This window comes from Protopterus annectens, chromosome 9.part0 (genome assembly GCF_019279795.1).
Source record: "Protopterus annectens isolate FY-2018-M chromosome 9.part0, PAN1.0, whole genome shotgun sequence".
NCBI lineage: Eukaryota > Metazoa > Chordata > Ceratodontiformes > Protopteridae > Protopterus > Protopterus annectens.
The window spans coordinates 1,131,639,724-1,131,648,083 of record NC_056743.1 but is presented as its reverse complement, the minus strand read 5'-3'; the positions used below and the strand labels follow the sequence as shown (position 1 = coordinate 1,131,648,083).

The 8,360-nt window shown below is 35.9% G+C and overlaps 1 long non-coding RNA gene across 1 annotated transcript in view; it reads left to right on the top strand.

The window, feature by feature from the left end:
* Positions 1-8,111: 8,111 nt before the first annotated feature.
* LOC122811858 overlaps positions 8,112-8,360 on the top strand; it is a 336-nt gene continuing 87 nt past the window's right edge. Inside the window, exons 1-2 of the long non-coding RNA XR_006366306.1 lie at positions 8,112-8,163; positions 8,338-8,360. The exon at positions 8,338-8,360 is cut by the window's right edge and continues 87 nt beyond it. This is a non-coding gene — a long non-coding RNA (uncharacterized LOC122811858). The remainder of the gene's footprint in view (positions 8,164-8,337) is intronic.

Sequence of the window (8,360 nt, the reverse complement as noted above, 5' to 3'; positions counted from 1 at the left end):
ATCAACACACTATAAACATTGGAAAGACCTTCCATTTAATTGGTTATCTGTTGTGTTCTGTTCTGTTTAGTCTATGTTAGAAACTTAAGTTGTATGTCTCCAAAAAAAACGTATGGACAACTGGAAACATTTAATTGACATAGCATCCGTCCTCTTAAGGACTGTATAGATTGCTTGAAAATAGTCACTTATGGGCAGTCAGTACCCTTCTTCTTCTGGAATGTACTGTGTGTATTTGTGAGTTATTCCATTTTTCTGTTTCCTCGTTGTTAAAAAATAACACGTAACAAAAAAAATATTTTCTTTAAAGTAGCAGTACGCATTGTGAAAAGTTTCAAGTCACGCAGTACCAATATAAAAGAAAACTGGATAGAGTAAAATAAATAAATGAATGATGTTATTTACAACACATCACAGTTACATGGCTATAGTTCAGAGTTAATCAAATAATTGTTCGAAAATCTGAGACAGTTGCTCCTTGAAGCTTTTTATAGGATCATGAATACATACTGTCAGTTGCTGTGGTGCAGCAGTTAGCATTGTCACCTCACAGCAAGAGGTTCTCTGGTTCAATTCCTGGCTGGTGTGCCTTCTGTGCGGAGTCTGCATGTCCTCCCTGTGGTTGAGTGAGTTTTAAAGACTTGCAGGTAGGTGCATGTGTGTGCCTTCTTTGAAGGTTGGTTGATGGGCTGGCAACTCAATAGTGTAAGAAAACACTGCCATTCTATCTGCAGACCGGTGATCCGCTGTGGTGACTCCTAACCCGGATAAGCTGAAACATGTTGCTAGGATCATAAGTACATACTAGGCTACTGATCTGTGAGGATTTTTAGAAGCATTGATATATAGTCCCATGAAGTTTTTATCCCCCATAATTTAAGTACAAATAACCCAGAGACAAGTAGAACATTTACATGTTGCCCATACCATGAGGGACAAGGGTGTTAAGCCAGGGCTGAATTTGCCATTACTCATCCATTTGTCCAGAATACATTTGAATAGTATAACAGAATTAATTTGCTTTAGAGGACTACAACTCCAAAAAAGCATGATTCTCTGTGATGCACATCTATCCTTCCAACATGTTGTATTTGTATTACAAAAGAGATTTAGATCTACTGAGCAGGTGCTGTTCAGATCCATTTAAGAAAAAGGATACAATTATTTGGTAAGTCATTTTAAACCTGTTTCCTGTTGTATTACTACAGATAGACATCCACAAATGCATATGGCTTCCTTTGAGTTGCTTGAACATCTGTTGGTCGCTGGACAATAGGGGTGGCACTTAATATTGAACAGACAGATAGCCAAACCTTCAAAATGTTGATGGACTGTTTCATCGTGAAAGGTGAGTGAAGATGAAGGAAGTGAGAGCATTTGTGTTTGTGTAGTAGACAGAGCCGGGGATAGGTTTTGTATATTTGTGCATGCATGTGTGTATTTCAGCATTAGAGTGAGGGTTAGGTAAGAGGTAGATGCAGTTATGTTAATGTGTGTCTGTGTGCATTTATGTGTCAGAGTGCCTCTTGTGTAGTGGCAGTGTTACAGGAATGTTTTTCCTTAACTTAAGGTGTAGGTTTAGTTTTGTGGGAAGGGGCAGCATGAGGGTTAGGGTTAGTACACCTTACTAAGGTGGTACGGGGGCGTTGAAGCCAAATTTGGAGACTAGTTTGAGGCTAGTGTTATGTTTTTGTGCAAAGACCAGGACAGGAAATTGCTTTTTCTTCTTATATATGTTCGAATGCTTTCTACCATTTTTAACCATGACATTAAGAACATTCAAATTCAGTTATACATATATATATATATATATATATATATATATATATATATATATATATATATATATATATATATATATTTGCATGTATCTCTCTCTCTATGTATTAGTGTGTGTGTGTGTGTGTGTGTGTGTGTGTGTGTGTGTGTGTGTGTGTGTGTGTGTGTGTGTGTGTTTATAGAGGCACAAATTAAATCAGATAAATGTGTGTGTATGTATATGTGCATTTTTGTCTGCCTGGATAGCCACACTAGGGGATTTAGGTAGAGAATTGAGAATGTATTTATGAGTGTGTGTGTGTGTGTGTGTGTGTGTGTGTGTGTGTGTGTGTGTGTGTGTGTGTGTGTCTGGGAGTATGTACATGTTTGTTCATGTGTGTTTGAAACTATGTCTGGGTGTGAGAGCAGGACTGTCCTTTGCCAACACAATGCATGGGATGTCAAGAGAAAACGCTAAAGGTCTGATGGTTCTGATGAAAAAAAAATGTGCTTCAGACATATGCTAATGAGCCAATGATAAGGCCTTCTCTGCTGCAGTCTTAACTGTATTTAAACTGCAATTTCTCCTAGCAGGTCAATCTATACCAGCAGTAGGAATTTTTTTTTAATCCTTGGAATATAGTTTATTTCAGCTGGTAGACTAAGAAAGACACCTGAACTTGTTTTAGCTCAGGATATATTCCTTCAGGATTTGTCACTCCATTTATTCACGGTGGCTGCACAAAAGCCTACCTAGATGTTAAGTGACATTTCTTAAAATTAATAATTTTAAGAAATGTTATGTAGAGTACATAGAAGCTTTTTTTGTCCGTCATTTAATATTTCTGGGTCCACAATGAAAACATACTACCTTTATTTTTAATAAAGATTATTTTGGGTATTGGGTCATTTTATTGTTTTTGTTTTGCATTCCTGTAGTCCTCAATCACCTTTGAAAACATTTGTGCTTAGTGTCCTTACATGGATAGCAAATTAATAAAATAATTCTATCTGTCCTTTTGTGTGCACATATGTTTGAACTATCATTTGGTCAACCAAAGTATAGTAGAGTCATAATATGTGACTTTATTTATAATGCAGTAAATTAAAGTTGCAACAAATAAGGTAATCAGCTGGTAATACAGGCTGTTAATATGTATGAGGCAGCGTTACAATAGGGGTTGGGGGATATGCTCTTCTCCCACTGTTGTGTGGTCTGAGAGTTGATATATTGATATGTAAAGTATTGTGGGTGTGGGAGTTTGGGAGGGCTTGCCCCTTGCATGAAATGTTTTTTTCATTTTCTTTGAGCACTGATGTTAAGCAAGTATGTTATTCATGTAATACTGATTTTGTTTGTGTATTCCGCTTGTGTGCATTTATATGTTGTTGCTTTTATGAGAAGTTAGTCTTTTGTTTTAGGTTATTTAAGGGGTATTGCTTTGAGTGGTTCATTTCCATGACATGAACATATATATCTGTATCCCATTATCTATATCTATGCCTATAGCTATATATCTAGTTAGCTAGCCAGTTAGCTATATACTGTATATATAGCAAGCTAGCTAGATATATTGCATTATTATTGTTACTGTTATTATCATTATTGTCACCAAAGCAATATCCAGCAACATCATACACCCCCCCCAATTATATATACCAACTCTGGGATTATACTACAGTGGGGAAAAGGGCATAATTCTACATACTGGGCAAGTGTTTACCTGCCCTGAGAAAACTTGGCTGATCGTGATTGTACAACTTCTTCAGTTTTGTCTCGTCATTCTGATGTTCAGTGTTATGGGATTCATAATTTAGAAGGAGATCCATATATACATGTATATTTTATATATATATATATATATATACATACATACATAGAGAGAGAGGGGAAGACACACACATACACACACACACGCACAGACATATATATAAATATATGTGTGTGTGTGTGTGTGTGTGTGTGTGTGTGTGTGTGTATGTATATATATATATATCATATCTATCTATACATATAAATATAAATATATATATATATATATCCTATCTATATATACATATAAATATATATATATATATATATATATATATATATATATATATATATATATATATATATAGATATAGATATATATACCCACACATAATATTATATATATTTAATTATTTGACATTTGTTTTCTGGGAAAGTCTGACTGGGTCAGAAACTGTTGACTTTCAGCAGAGGTCTGGTAAAAAAAAACTCCTCAATCACAATATTTCAAAAATCAAGTACAGATATTTCCAATCACAAAGTATCATGTCCTATTATAATACAGCAAGTACAGATATTTTAAATCACAAAGTATCATGTTACAATATAAACATAAGAGCGAAAAAATGTAATGAGAAAAACACAGAACATGTGGTTCATGATAGAGTGCAATGAAAAACAATAACGAGTTGAACAGAACATGTGAGGAAGAATTCAATAGCCGTATTATTTGTTACATAGATTAGTATGTGGTAAATGAGACCCGAGACCATTCTAGTTAGTTATTTAAACAGATATCAGAGATTACGTGATTAGAGACAGTGAGGTGAAATTGAGTGATGTCTTAGTATGAGACAGCTGTTCATATTATGGTTATAGAAGGAAGAAGGATGCAGAGAAGGAGCTTATAAGAAGAGTGCAGGGGAGGGCGTCGTCAGGTAGCTTAGGTGAGGAGGGAGGAAAGAGGTAGAGGAAAGGTCTGCAGAGATGAATTAAATAAGGTAATGTTGTGAGGAAAACTAAAAGGAGTGGAGTAGAATGCTGGAGAGGGTTGTGAAGTGCAATCTAGGTTGAATAGATTGAGTGAAGTAAAGTGAGTATGTTCAGCCAGGATTGGTTCAGGGGCAGGTCTAAGGCTTTGTATGGTATTCTTTTAGTGAGCATTTAAAGGTAGATAGGTTAGAAATAGTTCTTTTGGCTACAGGTAAAGAGTTCCATTTTTTTTGCTACTGACTACAAGTACAGGCTTTGTCCAGGGGATTTATTTGGTTTATTTATGGTGAGAAGTTGTTTGTCTTCTGATCTAAGAGTTCTTTTTGGAAAATACACATTGATTAAAGGGGTAAGAACTGGGAACGCTAATGTTTTGCATATAATTTTATGTATTGTTATAAGATTAATGTAGGCGAGGTTGAGGGAGAGTTCCAGACAGCTAAGGGTATGCAGAGCAGAGTGATGGGTAAAGGATGATGAATTAGTAGCAAACTTTCCAATTATGTTGTAGCAGCTTTTAAGCTTGTTTTTGCAGGGGATTGTAAATTAGTTAGAATTGGTGCTCCATAGAGTAGGGAGGGCAGAAGGTAGATTTTGGTTAGAGTAATTTCTGTGGGTATGATCAGAAAAATAATTTTTCTGCATAGCATTCCTAGTTTTTGATGGGCTCTCTTTATATTGCTTTGGATGTGGAGGTCAAATTTAAGATTATTACCTATATAGTTTGGTATGGTGGACTAAATTCATTTCAATACCATTTGCCAAAAAAATTTTGTAAGATGCTTTGTTAGGGGTGTGAGTTTTTGGGGTAAAGAGGAGGAGTTTGGTTTATGGGGGTTAAGTAGGAGTTGTGCCATTGTCAGCCAGGTTTCAATGGAGATCACAGCCTGTTGAGTGATTTCTTGGAGGTGAGTCAAGGTGTTGGAAGACAGATGGTGGTAGAGTCATCTGCATATTGAATCAAGATGCCTTCACAAGAAGATGAATGTAGCTTACTGATAAAAATGTTTAATAGTATTCAGACAAAGATGGATCCTTGTGGGACTCATGTAGAAGTACAAAATTATGGAGAGCTAGATTATTGCCATTTTACAGTTTGTTGCCTTTTGGCAAGGTAACTAGAGAACCATTGAATAAACTGAGATGCTAGATGCAGGGTGGAAAGCTGATTGAGGAGTTTACTGTGAGAGACAGTTTCAAAGGTTTTTGAGAGATCTGGAAATACTGCAGATACAAGTTTATTACAGTTGGAAGGTTTATTCACAGTGTCTGTAAATGATAGTAATGCAGTAGAGGTGCTGTGGTCTGCTAAAGTCCATGTTGCATATTGGTGATTAGCTTATTTTGTAAGGCATAGTGTAAAAATTGTTGATGACTACATCTTTTGTGGATTTTAATGAGGGGGGGACAGGTTGGCTATGGGATAGAAATTTGTAACATCAGTGGAATTACCTTATTTATGTTTGTTTGTGTCTTTAAGCTTATCCAGGTTAGGGGTCGCCACAGCGGAACTCCGGTCCGCTAATGATTGGCAGTGGATTTTTACGTACTGAGTTGCTAGCTCTGACGCACAACCTTCAACGAAGGCACGCCCATTCATTTGCCTCCATACAAAAGACGCTCTAGTTGAGAATTGAACGGGACAACCTCTTGCTGTGAGGCGACAACATGTTCCATTTTCCACAAGTTAGGGACACATGATTCTGTTATTGATCTATTAATAAGAATGCTGGTTGGGTATGCTATTGTATCTGTAGCTAGAGTTAGGTATTCTGGGGGAAGGATCTTGCCTGAGGAGGAACAAGATTTTAGTTTACGTACAAGCTGTTTTATTAGAGTTATAGAAACTAGCTGAAAGGTAAAGCAGGTGGAGTTGTCCACATGTGTATTGAAGAGGTTGCAGATAGTTGAGTTTTGTGAAAAAAATGTGCTTGTGTCTAAGGTAGGGGCAGTTGGCTGTGGGGAAGGGGATATATTAGGTGAGTTTGAGGTTAAGTTGGATACGCACTATATAAAGTATATACTGAAACAGGTAGCTGTTTGAAAAAGGGGATGTCTGGATATGGGCTGGGATTCATTTTTGTACCTGGGCTGATGGAGGACCAGAATTTTTTAGGGTTGTTTTTATGGCTGTATTGTAGCTGAGTATAATAAGAATTTTTACCTCTATTAACTTGTTTCTTGACTTGGTTTTGCAGCTGCCTGAATAGTTGTCAAATTATGTAATTTTATTCTTTTGTCTTTTAATCCATGCTTTGTTTCTGTCTTTCATAAGGAGTTTGCATTGGTTGATGAACCATGGGGTATGGCTGTTTTTCATTATTTTTGTATACTGTGGGACTAAGGTGTTAAGAATATTTAGAAATAATTTGGAGAGCTTACAGGTAGTTTTGAAGCATATGTTCCTTTGTTAGTTGTGTAATACTCCTGTGGGTATAGCCTGGAAAGTGATAACACAGTGTATCAGGGAGGGTATCCGGGAGGTAAAATTAGATGGGCTGGTAACCAGAATCCAATCAAGTATAGATTGTTAGGAGTTATTTTTCCATATCTTATTGGTGTATTAATAAGGTGTGTTCATTCAAAGAGATTCATGCTGTTTATTGCTGAATTTGCAGATGAAGACTGCCAGTCAATATTTACACCACCCAGGAGGATAACTTCATTTGTTACTGTATCTGCTAGTCAGGATAATATGTTTTCAATTATTGGAATGTTCTATCCTGGGGAGATATATAGCACAGCAATTAATATGCTGTTGGCTCTATTAAGTTTTAGAAATGAGATTAGAATGTCTGATTTTCCAAAAGTTGAAATTATGTCTGTATAGGGAGTGAATGTAGCATATTTTGAAAAATTATAGCTATTCCACTTACTTTTTTATGTTTTCTATTCAGCCTAATAATATAAAGGGTCTGTATTATATCAGTGAATGCTTAACTTAGCAAATGCTGTATAATCGACCCAAATATGTTGAAACACCAAAGGGCCGAACACACAGAACAGCAATTTTTTTCCCAGGGAAAAAAATCGCTGCTCCATTAAAAAAAAAAAAAACACACAAAATAAAGTGGGGGGCTTTGCTACCCACACTCCCCAATGCGGGAGGCTGTGCCACCCACACACACCCTACTTAAATATACCAACTCTGAGATCGCACCACAGTGGAGGAAATGGCAAAGTCCCGAAAATGGCCCAGTGATTTTTTTTCCCTGGGAAAAAATTGCTGTTCTATGCTTTTGGGATTTCACCATTATAAATAAAAAGGGTGGATTAAGCAGTGTTCGGTAGGTTAAGCATTCACTGATTTAATAGGAACCCAGTATAAACAGGGTAGTATTTCAGCATCTTTTATTTTACTTTTATTCATATACACACTCACACAGTTTTATATTTTGTGGCATGTTAGAATATTCCATTTTCCTATAATTAATGCATTTTCAGCATATAATGCAAAGCTAATATGACATTAGTTATCAGTATAGATAAAAATGCTTATCATAATTCTGAAAAGATAGCTGCATACCACCAATTTACAAATAAGAAATAAGGAAATGATGTTGTGATGTGTATCACTAGAGAGAAACCACCATTTTTGTGTAACTATTTAAGCACCACTTTTCTACACCAGTCTTACAGAAAGGCTACTCCAAAATAAGGTAAAGTAATGACTGCTAGTGGTCCTATTAATTTAATAAATGACTTGTTTAGAAGAAAAGGTAATAATTGGTCCTCAAAAATTTCCCAGTTTTTGAAAATGGGAACATGCTTTTGATGAATTTCTAGTGTTTTACATCATATTACTTAACAAATGTACTTAAATATCATTTCAGGAAGTGAAGATGAATACTTGTGC